Source organism: Triticum aestivum, chromosome 3D, assembly GCF_018294505.1.
Source record: "Triticum aestivum cultivar Chinese Spring chromosome 3D, IWGSC CS RefSeq v2.1, whole genome shotgun sequence".
NCBI classification, from domain to species: Eukaryota; Viridiplantae; Streptophyta; class Magnoliopsida; order Poales; family Poaceae; genus Triticum; species Triticum aestivum.
Genome location: NC_057802.1, coordinates 241,425,765 through 241,444,450, shown reverse-complemented (window position 1 = coordinate 241,444,450; position 18,686 = coordinate 241,425,765). Strand labels below are relative to the sequence as shown.

At 43.3% G+C, this 18,686-nt stretch overlaps 1 pseudogene; it reads left to right on the top strand.

Annotated features, from left to right (window-relative positions):
* LOC123076255 (inactive LRR receptor-like serine/threonine-protein kinase BIR2) overlaps nucleotides 1-18,115 on the top strand; it is a 32,702-nt pseudogene extending 14,587 nt beyond the window's left edge.
* The last annotated feature ends 571 nt before the right edge of the window (nucleotides 18,116-18,686 follow it).

Genomic DNA, 18,686 nt, shown 5'->3' with positions numbered 1-18,686 from the left:
GAAACAATAGTATTTGGCACACCATGCAAGCGAATAATTTCACGAAAGAACAAATCAGCAACATTAACAGCATCATAGCTTTTATGACATGGTATAAAGTGCGCCATTTTCTGATAGAGGCAAAGGTGTCCCGTCTTTCGATGAGATGATGGATATCGCTTTGGCGGAAGTCGACTTTGACGATCCGACTACGAACGTGCGATGACGTCGCGCCTTAGCAATCGCTAAACCAACTCCGAGAGGTTATTGACCACGCCGGAGCACGATCAACCTGACCACGAGGGTCTGTTTCCTGCGAGCAAACGAAGAACAAGCAAGAAACTGAGATTGCAATCTGGATATTGCGAATATAAGATGAAAGCTTTATTGATCAAGGTGGGGTTCTGTGACGCCTTTGTCTGGTCGTTGAACACAAACGAAGTACGCGAAGTTGCAGCTATGGCGAACTTTTAATCTAAACAAAACCCAAAGTCTAAACGATGCCCTAAGGGCTGTATATATGGAGGAAGAGGGTGGAATTTCGTGGCCCTTGGTGGAGGGGTCCGAAATCAACCCTATCTCTTGTTTCCCCACACATACGGACTCTAAAAATAGCCTATACTTATGTATTTCGAAATTACATGGGCCTGGCCCAATAATAAGGTGACGCAGCACCTAAAATAGCCTCGGGACGAAATTTATGAAGTGGCATCTTGTATATTTCGTCCAAGGCTTCATGCACCCATTATGGTGGCGTCAAAGTCCGGAAATCATCACTTGTAACTCCGTTCTTGTTCCCCTTGCGCATGCCATCATCTCCATGCTTGTTCTTGCTCCAATGTTCATCCTTCTCCAAGCTAGGCCCTTCATTTGTAAGCAAAACAAATGTATCCAATTTAGGCAGCATCATATTCTCATGAACATTAGAATCATTACCAAGAAACGAAAGTACCTGGTAATTTAGTTGGCGTGCACGAGCTCTAGTAATTGGTCCAGTATGTATAGCAGCAGGGGCTGTGGGTGTAACAATTGTATTGATGTCCTCATCAGCATGTGTCAACTTATCTTTCAATACCGTGAAGGCTTCTTCCTGTGCGGTACCCCAAAGAAAAGGCACATCTTTCTTTGTAAGCTCATTGAGAGGTGCAGCAATGGTGCTGAAATCTCTCACAAAACGCCTATAGAATCCAGCGAGGCCAAGAAAACTCCTCACTTGTGTGACCGTTTTGGGTTGCGGCCAACTCTCAATAGCTTCAATCTTGGCTTTATCAACTTCAATTCCCTGTGGAGTAACAACATAGCCAAGAAAAGATACTCGGTCGGTGCAAAAGGTGCACTTCCCAAGGTTACCAAACAAACGTGCATCACGTAGAGCAATAAAAACAGCACGTAAATGTTCCAAATATTCTTCCAAAGATCTGCTATAAATCAATATGTCATCAAAGTAAACTACCACAAATCGTCCAATGAAAGCACGTAAAACTTCGTTCATTAATCTCATGAAAGTACTAGGTGCATTAGTTAACCCAAAAGGCATGACTAACCACTCATATAATCCAAACTTAGTTTTAAATGCTGTTTTCCATTCATCTCCCAATTTCATACCAATTTGATGGTAGCCACTACGCAAATCAACTTTGGAGAATATTGTAGAGCCACTCAATTCATCAAGCATATCATCTAGCCTAGGAATAGGATGACGATAACGAATAGTAATATTATTAATGCCTCTACAATCAACACACATACGTGATGTACCATCCTTTTTCGGCACTAGAATAATAGGAACAGCACAAGGACTAAGGGATTCGCGTATATAACCTTTGTCGAGAAGCTCTTGTACTTGACGCATAATCTCCTTCGTCTCCTCTGGATTGGTATGGTATGGTGCACGGTTTGGCAGTGAAGCACCGGGAATTAAGTCAATCTGATGCTCAATCCCTCGAATAGGCGGTAATCCCGGTGGCACGTCTTGTGGAAAAACGTCAGCGAACTCCTGCAAAATGTTAGTGACAGCAGGAGGCAAAGAGTGATAGAGGCAAAGGTGTCCCGTCTTTCGATGAGATGGTGGATTTCGCTTTGGTGGAAGTCGACTTTGACGATCCGACTACGAACGTGCGAGGACGTCGCGCCTTAGCAATCGCTAAACCAACTCCGAGAGGTTATTGACCACGCCGGAGCACGATCAACCTGACCACGAGGGTCTGTTTCCTGCGAGCAAACGAAGAACAAGCAAGAAACTGAGATTGCAATCTAGATATTGCGAATATAAGATGAAAGCTTTATTGATCAAGGTGGGGTTCTGTGACGCCTTTGTCTGGTCGTTGAACACAAACGAAGTACGCGAAGTTGCAGCTATGGCGAACTTTTAATCTAAACAAAACCCAAAGTCTAAACGACGCCCTAAGGGCTGTATATATGGAGGAAGAGGGGGGAATTTCGTGGCCCTTGGGGAAGGGGTCCGAAACCAGCCCTATCTCTTGTTTCCCCACACATACGGACTCTAAAAATAGCCTATACTCAAGTATTTCGAAATTACATGGGCCTGGCCCAATAATAAGGTGACGCAGCACCTGAAATAGCCTCTGGACGAAAGTTATGAAGTAGCATCTTCTATATTGCGTCCAAGGCTTCATGCACGCATTATGGTGGCTTCAACGTCCTGAAATCATCACTTGTAACTCCGTTCTTGTCCCCCATGCGCATGCCATCATCTGCATGCTTGTTCTTGCTCCAATGTTCATCCTTCTCAAAGCTAGGCCCTTCATTTGTAAGCAAAACTAATGTATCCAATTTAGGCAGCATCATATTCTCATGAACATTAGAATCGTTACCAAGAAACGAAAGTACCTGGTAATTTAATTGGTGTGCACGAGCTCTAGTAATTGGTCCAGTATGTATAGCAGCAGGGGCTGTGGGTGTAACAATGGTATTGATGTCCTCATCATCCTCCCCTTCTTGAAATGAAGTCGTCCTCGACGGAAGCTCATCTCCCTCACCCAAATAAGGCTTCAAATCTGCAATGTTAAAAGTGGGACTAACCCCAAAATCTGCAGGCAGCTCAAGTTTATATGCATTATCATTTATTTTCTCTAACACCTTAAAAAGACCATCAGCACGTGGCATTAGCTTTGATTTGCGCAAATAAGGAAATCTATCCTTACGCAAATGTAACCAAAGAAGAACTCCAGGTGCAAACACAACATGTTTTCTACCCTAATCTCCAGCAAGTTTATATTTAGCATTCATACGCTCAATGTTTTCCTTAGTTAACTCATGCATTTTTAAAATCAATTCAGCACGTTCTTTAGAATCAAAATTAACCTTCTCCAAAGATGGAAGAGGCAACAAATCAATAGGTGCACGAGGTAGGAAACCATACACAATATCAAAAGGGCACATCTTAGTAGTAGAATGCAATGAACGATTATAAGCAAATTCAATATGAGGCAAGCATTCTTCCCACATTTTCTTATTATTCTTCAAAACAACCCTAAGCATAGTAGACAATGTTCTATTGACTTCTTCAGTTTGACCATCAGTTTGGGGGTGACAAGTAGTACTAAAAAGCAGTTTAGTCCCCAACTTAGCCCATAAACATCTCCAAAAGTGGCTAAGAAATTTAGTATCACGATCTGAAACAATAGTATTTGGCACACCATGCAAGCGAATAATTTCACGAAAGAACAAATCAGCGACATTAACAGCATCATAGCTTTTATGACATGGTATAAAGTGCGCCATTTTCTGATAGAGGCAAAGGTGTCCCTTTTTCGATGAGATGATGGATATCGCTTTGGTGGAAGTCGACTTTGACGATCCGACTACGAACGTGCGATGACGTCGCGCCTTAGCAATCGCTAAACCAACTCCGAGAGGTTATTGACCACGCCGGAGCACGATCAACCTGACCACGAGGGTCTGTTTCCTGCGAGCAAACGAAGAACAAGCAAGAAACTGAGATTGCAATCTGGATATTGCGAATATAAGATGAAAGCTTTATTGATCAAGGTGGGGTTCTGTGACGCCTTTGTCTGGTCGTTGAACACAAACGAAGTACGCGAAGTTGCAGCTATGACGAACTTTTAATCTAAACAAAACCCAAAGTCTAAACGACGCCCTAAGGGCTGTATATATGGAGGAAGAGGGGGGAATTTCGTGGCCCTTGGGGAAGGGGTCCGAAACCAGCCCTATCTCTTGTTTCCCCACACATACGGACTCTAAAAATAGCCTATACTCAAGTATTTCGAAATTACATGGGCCTGGCCCAATAATAAGGTGACGCAGCACCTGAAATAGCCTCTGGACGAAAGTTATGAAGTAGCATCTTCTATATTGCGTCCAAGGCTTCATGCACGCATTATGGTGGCTTCAACGTCCTGAAATCATCACTTGTAACTCCGTTCTTGTCCCCCATGCGCATGCCATCATCTCCATGCTTGTTCTTGCTCCAACGTTCATCCTTCTCAAAGCTAGGCCCTTCATTTGTAAGCAAAACAAATGTATCCAATTTAGGCAGCATCATATTCTCATGAACATTAGAATCGTTACCAAGAAACGAAAGTACCTGATAATTCAATTGGCGTGCGCGAGCTCTAGTAATTGGTCCAGTATGTATAGCAGCAGGGGCTGTGGGTGTAACAATGGTATTGATGTCCTCATCATCCTCCCCTTCTTGAAATGAAGTCGTCCTCGACGGAAGCTCATCTTCCTCACCCAAATAAGGCTTCAAATCTGCAATGTTAAAAGTGGGACTAACCCCGAAATCTGCAGGCAGCTCAAGTTTATATGCATTATCATTTATTTTATCTACACCTTAAAAGGACCATCAGCACGTGGCATTAGCTTTGATTTGCGCAAATTAGGAAATCTATCCTTACGCAAATGTAACCAAACAAGATCTCCAGGTGCAAACACAACATGTTTTCTACCCTTATCTCCAGCAAGTTTATATTTAGCATTCATACGCTCAATGTTTTCCTTAGTTAACTCATGCATTTTTAAAATCAATTCAGCACGTTCTTTAGCATCAAAATTAACCTTCTCCAAAGATGGAAGAGGCAACAAATCAATAGGTGCACGAGGTAGGAAACCATACACAATATCAAAAGGGCACATCTTAGTAGTAGAATGCAATGAACGATTATAAGCAAATTCAATATGAGGCAAGCATTCTTCCCACATTTTCTTATTATTCTTCAAAACAGCCCTAAGCATAGTAGACAATGTTCTATTGACTTCTTCAGTTTGACCATCAGTTTGGGGGTGACAAGTAGTACTAAAAAGCAGTTTAGTCCCCAACTTAGCCCATAAACATCTCCAAAAGTGGCTAAGAAATTTAGTATCACGATCAGAAACAATAGTATTTGGCACACCATGCAAGCGAATAATTTCACGAAAGAACAAATCAGCAACATTAACAGCATCATAGCTTTTATGACATGGTATAAAGTGCGCCATTTTCTGATAGAGGCAAAGGTGTCCCGTCTTTCGATGAGATGATGGATATCGCTTTGGCGGAAGTCGACTTTGACGATCCGACTACGAACGTGCGATGACGTCGCGCCTTAGCAATCGCTAAACCAACTCCGAGAGGTTATTGACCACGCCGGAGCACGATCAACCTGACCACGAGGGTCTGTTTCCTGCGAGCAAACGAAGAACAAGCAAGAAACTGAGATTGCAATCTGGATATTGCGAATATAAGATGAAAGCTTTATTGATCAAGGTGGGGTTCTGTGACGCCTTTGTCTGGTCGTTGAACACAAACGAAGTACGCGAAGTTGCAGCTATGGCGAACTTTTAATCTAAACAAAACCCAAAGTCTAAACAACGCCCTAAGGGCTGTATATATGGAGGAAGAGGGGGGAATTTCGTGGCCCTTGGGGAAGGGGTCCGAAACCAGCCCTATCTCTTGTTTCTCCACACATACGGACTCTAAAAATAGCCTATACTCAAGTATTTCGAAATTACATGGGCCTGGCCCAATAATAAGGTGACGCAACACCTGAAATAGCCTCTGGACGAAAGTTATGAAGTAGCATCTTCTATATTGCGTCCAAGGCTTCATGCACGCATTATGGTGGCTTCAACGTCCTGAAATCATCACTTGTAACTCCGTTCTTGTCCCCCATGCGCATGCCATCATCTCCATGCTTGTTCTTGCTCCAATGTTCATCCTTCTCAAAGCTAGGCCCTTCATTTGTAAGCAAAACAAATGTATCCAATTTAGGCAGCATCATATTCTCATGAACATTAGAATCGTTACCAAGAAACGAAAGTACCTGGTAATTTAATTGGTGTGCACGAGCTCTAGTAATTGGTCCAGTATGTATAGCAGCAGGGGCTGTGGGTGTAACAATGGTATTGATGTCCTCATCATCCTCCCCTTCTTGAAATGAAGTCGTCCTCGACGGAAGCTCATCTCCCTCACCCAAATAAGGCTTCAAATCTGCAATGTTAAAAGTGGGACTAACCCCAAAATCTGCAGGCAGCTCAAGTTTATATGCATTATCATTTATTTTCTCTAACACCTTAAAAAGACCATCAGCACGTGGCATTAGCTTTGATTTGCGCAAATAAGGAAATCTATCCTTACGCAAATGTAACCAAAGAAGAACTCCAGGTGCACACACAACATGTTTTCTACCCTAATCTCAAGCAAGTTTATATTTAGCATTCATACGCTCAATGTTTTCCTTAGTTAACTCATGCATTTTTAAAATCAATTCAGCACGTTCTTTAGCATCAAAATTAACCTTCTCCAAAGATGGAAGAGGCAACAAATCAATAGGTGCACGAGGTAGGAAACCATACACAATATCAAAAGGGCACATCTTAGTAGTAGAATGCAATGAACGATTATAAGCAAATTCAATATGAGGCAAGCATTCTTCCCACATTTTCTTATTATTCTTCAAAACAGCCCTAAGCATAGTAGACAATGTTCTATTGACTTCTTCAGTTTGACCATCAGTTTGGGGGTGACAAGTAGTACTAAAAAGCAGTTTAGTCCCCAACTTAGCCCATAAACATCTCCAAAAGTGGCTAAGAAATTTAGTATCACGATCTGAAACAATAGTATTTGGCACACCATGCAAGCGAATAATTTCACGAAAGAACAAATCAGCGACATTAACAGCATCATAGCTTTTATGACATGGTATAAAGTGCGCCATTTTCTGATAGAGGCAAAGGTGTCCCATTTTTCGATGAGATGATGGATATCGCTTTGGTGGAAGTCGACTTTGACGATCCGACTACGAACGTGCGATGACGTCGCGCCTTAGCAATCGCTAAACCAACTCCGAGAGGTTATTGACCACGCCGGAGCACGATCAACCTGACCACGAGGGTCTGTTTCCTGCGAGCAAACGAAGAACAAGCAAGAAACTGAGATTGCAATCTGGATATTGCGAATATAAGATGAAAGCTTTATTGATCAAGGTGGGGTTCTGTGACGCCTTTGTCTGGTCGTTGAACACAAACGAAGTACGCGAAGTTGCAGCTATGACGAAATTTTAATCTAAACAAAACCCAAAGTCTAAACGACGCCCTAAGGGCTGTATATATGGAGGAAGAGGGGGGAATTTCGTGGCCCTTGGGGAAGGGGTCCGAAACCAGCCCTATCTCTTGTTTCCCCACACATACGGACTCTAAAAATAGCCTATACTCAAGTATTTCGAAATTACATGGGCCTGGCCCAATAATAAGGTGACGCAGCACCTGAAATAGCCTCTGGACGAAAGTTATGAAGTAGCATCTTCTATATTGCGTCCAAGGCTTCATGCACGCATTATGGTGGCTTCAACGTCCTGAAATCATCACTTGTAACTCCGTTCTTGTCCCCCATGCGCATGCCATCATCTCCATGCTTGTTCTTGCTCCAATGTTCATCCTTCTCAAAGCTAGGCCCTTCATTTGTAAGCAAAACAAATGTATCCAATTTAGGCAGCATCATATTCTCATGAACATTAGAATCGTTACCAAGAAACGAAAGTACCTAGTAATTTAATTGGCGTGCACGAGCTCTAGTAATTGGTCCAGTATGTATAGCAGCAGGGGCTGTGGGTGTAACAATGGTATTGATGTCCTCATCATCCTCCCCTTCTTGAAATGAAGTCGTCCTCGACGGAAGCTCATCTCCCTCACCCAAATAAGGCTTCAAATCTGCAATGTTAAAAGTGGGACTAACCCCAAAATCTGCAGGCAGCTCAAGTTTATATGCATTATCATTTATTTTCTCTAACACCTTAAAAAGACCATCAGCACGTGGCATTAGCTTTGATTTGCGCAAATCAGGAAATCTATCCTTACGCAAATGTAACCAAAGAAGAACTCCAGGTGCAAACACAACATGTTTTCTACCCTAATCTCCAGCAAGTTTATATTTAGCATTCATACGCTCAATGTTTTCCTTAGTTAACTCATGCATTTTTAAAATCAATTCAGCACGTTCTTTAGCATCAAAATTAACCTTCTCCAAAGATGGAAGAGGCAACAAATCAATAGGTGCACGAGGTAGGAAACCATACACAATATCAAAAGGGCACATCTTAGTAGTAGAATGCAATGAACGATTATAAGCAAATTCAATATGAGGCAAGCATTCTTCCCACATTTTCTTATTATTCTTCAAAACAGCCCTAAGCATAGTAGACAATGTTCTATTGACTTCTTCAGTTTGACCATCAGTTTGGGGGTGACAAGTAGTACTAAAAAGCAGTTTAGTCCCCAACTTAGCCCATAAACATCTCCAAAAGTGGCTAAGAAATTTAGTATCACGATCTGAAACAATAGTATTTGGCACACCATGCAAGCGAATAATTTCACGAAAGAACAAATCAGCAACATTAACAGCATCATAGCTTTTATGACATGGTATAAAGTGCGCCATTTTCTGATAGAGGCAAAGGTGTCCCGTCTTTCGATGAGATGATGGATATCGCTTTGGCGGAAGTCGACTTTGACGATCCGACTACGAACGTGCGATGACGTCGCGCCTTAGCAATCGCTAAACCAACTCCGAGAGGTTATTGACCACGCCGGAGCACGATCAACCTGACCACGAGGGTCTGTTTCCTGCGAGCAAACGAAGAACAAGCAAGAAACTGAGATTGCAATCTGGATATTGCGAATATAAGATGAAAGCTTTATTGATCAAGGTGGGGTTCTGTGACGCCTTTGTCTGGTCGTTGAACACAAACGAAGTACGCGAAGTTGCAGCTATGGCGAACTTTTAATCTAAACAAAACCCAAAGTCTAAACGATGCCCTAAGGGCTGTATATATGGAGGAAGAGGGTGGAATTTCGTGGCCCTTGGTGGAGGGGTCCGAAATCAACCCTATCTCTTGTTTCCCCACACATACGGACTCTAAAAATAGCCTATACTTATGTATTTCGAAATTACATGGGCCTGGCCCAATAATAAGGTGACGCAGCACCTAAAATAGCCTCGGGACGAAATTTATGAAGTGGCATCTTGTATATTTCGTCCAAGGCTTCATGCACCCATTATGGTGGCTTCAAAGTCCTGAAATCATCACTTGTAACTCCGTTCTTGTTCCAATGTTCATCCTTCTCCAAGCTAGGCCCTTCATTTGTAAGCAAAACAAATGTATCCAATTTAGGCAGCATCATATTCTCATGAACATTAGAATCATTACCAAGAAACGAAAGTACCTGGTAATTTAGTTGGCGTGCACGAGCTCTAGTAATTGGTCCAGTATGTATAGCAGCAGGGGCTGTGGGTGTAACAATTGTATTGATGTCCTCATCACACTAGATGGTTTATTATTAGGTTTCATTTGTTGCTCAAATTCTTTTGCCACAATCTTATTTTCACTCTTATTCGTCTCCTGTTTTGCTTTATTAGCTCTATTAATATCATCTTTCAAAATGGAATCAGGAGTCATAGGAAGCAAAGTAATATTTTTATCCTTATGAACAAGAGTATAGTGATTGTTTCTACCATGGTGTACAGAATTTTTATCAAATTGCCATGGTCTACCAAGTAATAAGGAACATGCTTGCATAGGTACCACATCACAATCAACATAATCAGCATATGTAGAGATACTAAAATGCACACGAACAGTACGTGTTACCTTAACCTTGCCGCTGTTGTTGAACCATTGGATGTAGTAAGGATGTGGATGTGGTCTTGTGGTGAGAGAAAGCTTCTTGATAGAGGCAAAGGTGTCCCGTCTTTCGATGAGATAGTGGATTTCGCTTTGGTGGAAGTCGACTTTGACGATCCGACTACGAACGTGCGAGGACGTCGCGCCTTAGCAATCGCTAAACCAACTCCGAGAGGTTATTGACCACGCCGGAGCACGATCAACCTGACCACGAGGGTCTGTTTCCTGCGAGCAAACGAAGAACAAGCAAGAAACTGAGATTGCAATCTGGATATTGCGAATATAAGATGAAAGCTTTATTGATCAAGGTGGGGTTCTGTGACGCCTTTGTCTGGTCGTTGAACACAAACGAAGTACGCGAAGTTGCAGCTATGACGAACTTTTAATCTAAACAAAACCCAAAGTCTAAACGACGCCCTAAGGGCTGTATATATGGAGGAAGAGGGGGGAATTTCGTGGCCCTTGGGGAAGGGGTCCGAAACCAGCCCTATCTCTTGTTTCCCCACACATACGGACTCTAAAAATAGCCTATACTCAAGTATTTCGAAATTACATGGGCCTGGCCCAATAATAAGGTGACGCAGCACCTGAAATAGCCTCTGGACGAAAGTTATGAAGTAGCATCTTCTATATTGCGTCCAAGGCTTCATGCACGCATTATGGTGGCTTCAACGTCCTGAAATCATCACTTGTAACTCCGTTCTTGTCCCCCATGCGCATGCCATCATCTCCATGCTTGTTCTTGCTCCAATGTTCATCCTTCTCAAAGCTAGGCCCTTCATTTGTAAGCAAAACAAATGTATCCAATTTAGGCAGCATCATATTCTCATGAACATTAGAATCGTTACCAAGAAACGAAAGTACCTGGTAATTTAATTGGCGTGCACGAGCTCTAGTAATTGGTCCAGTATGTATAGCAGCAGGGGCTGTGGGTGTAACAATGGTATTGATGTCCTCATCATCCTCCCCTTCTTGAAATGAAGTCGTCCTCGACGGAAGCTCATCTCCCTCACCCAAATAAGGCTTCAAATCTGCAATGTTAAAAGTGGGACTAACCCCAAAATCTGCAGGCAGCTCAAGTTTATATGCATTATCATTTATTTTCTCTAACACCTTAAAAAGACCATCAGCACGTGGCATTAGCTTTGATTTGCGCAAATCAGTAAATCTATCCTTACGCAAATGTAACCAAAGAAGAACTCCAGGTGCAAACACAACATGTTTTCTACCCTAATCTCCAGCAAGTTTATATTTAGCATTCATACGCTCAATGTTTTCCTTAGTTAACTCATGAATTTTTAAGATCAATTCAGCACGTTGTTTAGCATCAAAATTAACCTTCTCCGAAGATGGAAGTGGCAACAAATCAATAGGTGCACGAGGTAGGAAACCATACACAATTTCAAAAGGGCACATCTTAGTAGTAGAATGCAATGAACGATTATAAGCAAACTCAATATGAGGCAAGTATTCTTCCCACATTTTCTTATTATTCTTCAAAACAGCCCTAAGCATAGTAGACAATGTTCTATTGACTACTTCAGTTTGACCATCAGTTTGGGGGTGACAAGTAGTACTAAAAAGCAGTTTAGTCCCCAACTTAGCCCATAAACATCTCCAAAAGTGGCTAAGAAATTTAGTATCACGATCTGAAACAATAGTATTTGGCACACCATGCAAACGAATAATTTCACGGAAGAACAAATCAGCAACATTAACAGCATCAGCGCTTTTATGACATGGTATAAAGTGTGCCATTTTTGAGAATCTATTCACGAGAACAAATATGCTAGCCCTCCCCTTCTTTGTTCGAGGTAAACCTAAAACAAAGTCCATAGATATATCCTCCCAAGGAACACTAGGTACAGGCAAAGGCATATAGAAACCATGAGGATTGAGTCGTGACTTAGCTTTTTGACATGTAGTGCAGCGAGCAACAAAACGCTCAACATCCCGTCTCATCTTTGGCCAAAAGAAATGTGTAGCAAGTACGTCCTCCCTCTTCTTCACGCCAAAGTGTCCCATTAATCCTCCTCCATGCGCCTCCTGCAACAACAAAAGACGAAGAGAGCTAGCTGGAATGCATAGCTTGTTAGCACGGAACACAAATCCATCATTAACGAGAAACTTGTTCTAGGTTCTTCCTTCTTTACAATTTTGCAAAACATCTTTAAAATCAGCATCATGCACATATTGATCTTTGATGGTCTCCAAACCAAATATTTTGAAGTCAAGTTGTGACAGCATAGTATAGCGACGAGACAATGCATCAGCAATAACATTTTCTTTATCCTTCTTGTGTTTAATGACATCAGGGAAAGTTTCAATGAATTCAACCCATTTAGCATGTCTACGATTCAGTTTAGCTTGACTTTTAATATGTTTCAAAGATTCATGATCAGAATGTATAACAAATTCTTTGGGCCATAAATAACGTTGCCATGTTTCTAAAGTCCGAACAAGAGCATATAGTTCTTTATCATAAGTAGAATAATTCAGACTAGGCCCACTCAATTTTTCAGAAAAGTATGCAACAGGTTTACCATCTTGTAATAACACACCTCCTAATCCAATTCCACTAGCATCACATTCAAGCTCAAAAGTCTTATTAAAATCAGGAAGTTGGAGTAAAGGAGCATGTGTCAACTTATCTTTCAATACCGTGAAGGCTTCTTCCTGTGCGGTACCCCAAACAAAAGGCACATCCTTCTTTGTAAGCTCATTGAGAGGTGCAGCAATGGTGCTGAAATCTCTCACAAAATGCCTATAGAAACCAGCGAGTCCAAGGAAACTCCTCACTTGTGTGACCGTTTTGGTCTGCGGCCAACTCTCAATAGCTTCAATCTTGGCTATATCAACTTCAATTCCCTGTGTAGTAACAACATAGCCAAGAAAAGATACTCGGTCGGTGCAAAAGGTGCACTTCCCAAGGTTACCAAACAAACGTGCATCACGTAGAGCAATAAAAACATCACGTAAATGTTCCAAATGTTCTTCCAAAGATTTGCTATAAATCAGTATATCATCAAAATAGACTACCACAAATCGTCCAATAAAAGCACGTAAAACTTCATTCATTAGTCTCATGAAAGTACTAGGTGCATTAGTTAACCCAAAAGGCATGACTAACCACTCATATAAACCAAACTTAGTTTTAAATGTTGTTTTCCATTCATCTCCCAGTTTCATACGAATTTGATGGTATCCACTACGCAAATCAACTTTGGAAAATATTTTAGAGCCACTCAATTCATCAAGCATATCATCTAGCCTAGGAATAGGATGACGATAACGAATAGTAATGTTATTAATGCCTCTACAATCAACACACATACGCGATGTACCATCCTTTTTAGGCACAAGTATAATAGGAACAGCACAAGGACTAAGAGATTCGCGTATATAACATTTGTCGAGCAGCTCCTGTACTTGACGCATAATCTCCTTCGTCTCCTCTGGATTGGTACGGTATGGTGCACGGTTGGGTAGCGATGCACCGGGAATTAAGTCAATTTGATGCTCAATCCCTCGAATAGGTGGTAATCTCGGTGGCACGTCTTGTGGAAAGACGTCAGCGAACTCCTGCAAAATGTTAGTGACAGCAGGGGGCAAAGAGGAAGGCACGTCCTCGAATGAAAATAATGCCTCTTTGCACACAAAAGCATAGCAAACAGATTTTTTGAAATCTAGCTCATCAATATCAGATTTTGTGGCAAGTAAACATGCACTTTTCAATTTAATTTCAGCAACAACACTAGATGGTTTATTATTAGGTTTCATTTGTTGCTCAAATTCTTTTGCCACAATATGATTTTCACTCTTATTTTTCTCCTGTTTTGCTTTATTAGCTCTATTAATGTCATCTTTCAAAATGGAATCAGGAGTCATAGGAAGCAAAGTAATATTTTTATCCTTATGAACAAGAGTATACTGATTGTTTCTACCATGGTGTATAGAGTTTTTATCAAATTGCCATGGTCTACCAAGTAATAAGGAACATGCTTGCATGGGTACCACATCACAATCAACATAATCAGCATATGTAGAGATACTAAAATGCACACGAACAGTACGTCTTACCTTAACCTTGCCGCTGTTGTTGAACCATTGGATGTAGTAAGGATGTGGATGTGGTCTTGTGGTGAGAGATAGTTTCTCCACCATCTCCATGCTAGCCAAGTTGTTACAGCTCCCTCCATCTATGATGACGCGAACAGAACGTTCCTTCACAACTCCCTTTGTATTGAACAAATTATGCCTCTGATTTTGCTCTGCTTGTGTGACCTGCACACTCAAAACACGTTGAGCAAATAAACATTCATACCTGTCAGCGTCTTCAGGAGCCATGTATTGCGTCTCATTTTCAGAATCATCTCCACCATGTTCTTCACGTGTAATAAGAGCCAAAGTCTCCTCATCATAGTCACTAGCGGACTCATACCCACGATCCTCAGTAGCAATCATTACACGCTGGGATTTGCATTCTCTCGCATAATGTCCTCTTCCCTTACAACGACGATAAATAATATCACTTGTGTGCCCTGTCGATGCCATGGAAGAAGAAGAGCTCTGTGCAGGCCCGGCAGGTGCACTCTTGGCAGATAGTGGTGGTTGTGCCTGCTTTCTTGTATCACGGCTGGAGGTGGAACCTGATGGAGGTGCTTGTGCAGTGGAAGTAGAAGATGCACGCGGTGTCCATGATGAAGGTCGACCTGCAGAAAAGTTAGTTCGCACCAATGGCTGCCGATCCTGCACTTCACGTTCAGCTTAACAAGCAAGATGGAATAAAGGAGTGATATTATTATAATCCTTATACTCTAGAATGGTCTGAATCTCTTTATTTAATCCACCCATAAAATGTGCAAGCATATCTTCATTCTCCTCAACAATACCACATCTAATCATGCCAGTTTGTAATTCCTGGTAATATTCCTCTACAGAATTTTTCCCTTGTCTTAAGCGCTGCAATTTTTGAAGTAATTCACGTTGATAATATGGTGGAACCCAACGAGTACGCATAGCAGTTTTCAAAGCAGCCCAAGTAGCTGGAACAGGATATAATCTACAATGTTCAGACCACCAAACACATGCAAAGCTAGTGAAAGCACAAACAGCAGCAGGAACACGTCTCTCCTCAGGATATTGTAAACATGTAAATCGTTGTTCAGTTTCTAACTCCCAAGTAAGATATATATCAGGAACATATCTACCCTCAAATGGTGGAATATTCAATTTCAGTTTAGGGAGATGGTCATGATCTCGTACCTGAGGTGGTGGTGCCGGCCTACCGTTGCGAATATATACCTGAGGTCGACCTGCTGGTGGTGGTGCTGGTGGCTGCACGTAGTTCTGATTTTGATCAAACTCATCCTCATAATCGCCCGCATAATCGTTATCCTCCTCAGCCGCCGCAGTAGCAGGAGCCAAAGAAGCATCAACAGTATGTGCAGCGGCACCCGAATTTTGACCAGTCTCAATTGGAACGCGCTGTGCTCGTCCCACTTGATTTGGAAGGCGGCGTTGGAGATGTGGTTGTTGTTGTTGTAGAGGTGCGACAGGTGCAGCCGGTGGTGGTTGGGGAAGACGCTTGAGCAATTCATTAAACCTGTTATCCAGCTTTGTCTCAAACGACTTCTCCACGGCATCTATCTTCTCCATAGCCTCTTCAAATCTGTTTAGCACATCTCCCACCTGGCCACTCATCATTTGCTGAAATTTATCATGCAACTCCTTGTTCGTCATGTTCTCCCAATCAGTCTCATCGGCTTGTGATCCTGCCATAGTTAGCAGCAATAGAAACACAAAAGAAGATGATCCTGCAGACTACTAGGAAGTGGTGGTGACGGTGGTGTGTCACAAAACCTTCAAGCGAATCTCAAATTCTTGCCAGTTCTTACCCAGCAGCAGGTGGTGATCGGCAACCGTTGTAGTCAAAACTCTCAAAGCTTGGATAAAGCGATTACCAGGGAGAGTCAAACGCACAATGTAGATGTATGTGGAGCTGGGAAGGCTTATAATATGGTAGCAAAAAGGGTCAGCAATAATCAATTCAGAGATGCAAAGTTGAATAAACGTTCAACGACGGTACTGTGCTGGTCCTAGGCTAGACTGTGCTAGAGACGCGAGCCTAGAACATTTTCGAGAACCTTTTCACGACAACAAATATGCTATCCCTCCCCTTCTTTGTTCGAGGTAAACCTAAAACAAAGTCCATAGATATATCCTCCCAAGGAACACTAGGTACAGGCAAAGGCATATATAAACCATGAGGATTTAGTCGTGAATTAGCTTTTTGACATGTAGTACAGCGAGCAACAAAACGCTCAACATCACGTCTTATCTCTGGCCAAAAGAAATGTGTAGCAAGTATATCCTCCGTCTTCTTCACGCCAAAGTGTCCCATTAATCCTCCTCCATGCGCCTCCTGCAACAACAAAAGACGAACAGAGCTAGCTGGAATGCATAGCTTGTTAGCACGAAACACAAATCCATCATTAATGACGAACTTCTTCCATGTTCTTCCTTCTTTACAATTCTGCATTACATCTTTAAAATCAGCATCATGCACATATTGATCATTGATGGTCTCCAAACCAAATATTTTGAAGTCAAGTTGTGAAAGCATAGTATAGCGACGAGACAATGCATCAGCAATAACATTTTCTTTACCCTTCTTGTGTTTAATGACATAAGAGAAAGTCTCAATGAATTCAACCGATTTAGCATGTCTACGATTCAGTTTAGCTTGACTTTTAATATGTTTCAAAGATTCATGATCAGAATGTATAACAAATTCGAGTAAATTGCACAGAAGTACCACAATTGGGGCATTGGAAGCAGATTGGTACCAAGTTTGGTAATTTTTACATGTCAGTACCAAGTCTGGGCCTAGACGTTACAAAAAGGTCTAAATCGCGTATAAACGCGTATTGACAGTGTATCTGACCGGCAGGGCACGCCTGTCAGCTGCTGACGTGGCATTTTTTTTTTGCAGAAACCCCCCGCACCTCCTTCTGCTAGCCCTGGCCCTAGCCCTCACCCTCCCGCCCGCCGCGCCGCAGCCGGCGCCGGGGTCGGCGGCGGAGCCGCAGGAGGACGACGCGCGGTGCCTCAAGGGCGTCAAGGCCGACCTCAGGGACCCCGAGGGCCGCCTCACCTCCTGGACCAGCAACACCTCGGCGGGCGCCGTCTGCGACTTCTCCGGCATCTCCTGCTAGAACCCGCAGGAGTCGCGCATCCTCGCCGTCTCCCTCTCCGGCTTCGGCCTCCAGGGCAAAATCCCCCCCGCGCTCCAGTACTGCCGCTCCGCCAACACGCTCGACCTCTCCTCCAACGCGCTCGAGGGCCAGATACCCCCCGCGCTCTGCGACTGGATCCCCTTCGTCGTCAACCTCGACCTCTCCGGCAACCGCCTCACCGGCCCGCTCCCCTCCGAGCTCGCCAACTGCCGCTTCCTCAACTCGCTCAAGCTCAGCGACAACGCCTTCTCCGGCCAGATCCCCGCCTCCCTCGCGCGCCTCGACCGCCTCAAGGCGCTCGACCTCTCCGGGAACCGCCTCGAGGGCCAGATCCCGTCCCAGCTCGGTTCTGCCTTCTCCAAGGACTCCTTCTCCGGGAACTCGGGCCTCTGCGGCCACCCCGTGTCCTCGCGCTGCGGCAGCGGCCTTGGGGGCATCGGCCTCGGCATCGTTATTGCTGCCGGGGTCTTCGGTGCCGCCGCTTCGCTGCTCCTCGCCTTCTTCTTCTGGCGATGCACCGGGAAGGGCAAGGCTGGCCGCCGCCGCCAGGGCCGCGGAGGAAGCGAGTCGGAGGTCACTGCGACTTATCCAGATCGGGCGCCACCGCGCGTGAGGACGAAGGAGGTGCGGGGGGTTTCTGCAAAAAAAATGCCACGTCAGCAGCTGACAGGCGGGCCCTGCCGGTCAGATACACTGTCAATACGCGTTTATACACGATTTAGACCTTTTTGTAACGTCTAGCCCCAGAATTGGTACTGACATGTAAAAATTACCAAACTTGGTACCAATCTGCTTCCAATGCCCCAATTGTGGTACTTCTGTGCAATTTACTCAACAAATTCTTTGGGCCATAAATAATGTTGCCATGTTTCGTAAGTCCGAACAAGAGCATATAATTCTTTATCATAACTAGAATAATTCAGACTAGGCCCACTCAATTTTTCAGAAAAGTATGCAACAGGTTTGCCATCTTGTAATAACACACCTCCCTATCCAATTCCACTAGCATCACATTCAAGCTCAAAAGTCTTATTAAAATCAGGAAGTTGGAGTAAAGGAGCATGTGTCAACTTATCTTTCAATACCGTGAAGGCTTCTTCCTGTGCGGTACCCCAAACAAAAGGCACATCCTTCTTTGTAACCTCATTGAGAGGTGCAGCAATGGTGCTGAAATCTCTCACAAAACGCCTATAGAATCCAGCGAGGCCAAGAAAACTCCTCACTTGTGTGACCGTTTTGGGCTGCGGCCAACTCTCAATAGCTTCAATCTTGGCTTTACCAACTTCAATTCCCTGTGGAGTAACAACATAGCCAAGAAAAGATACTCGGA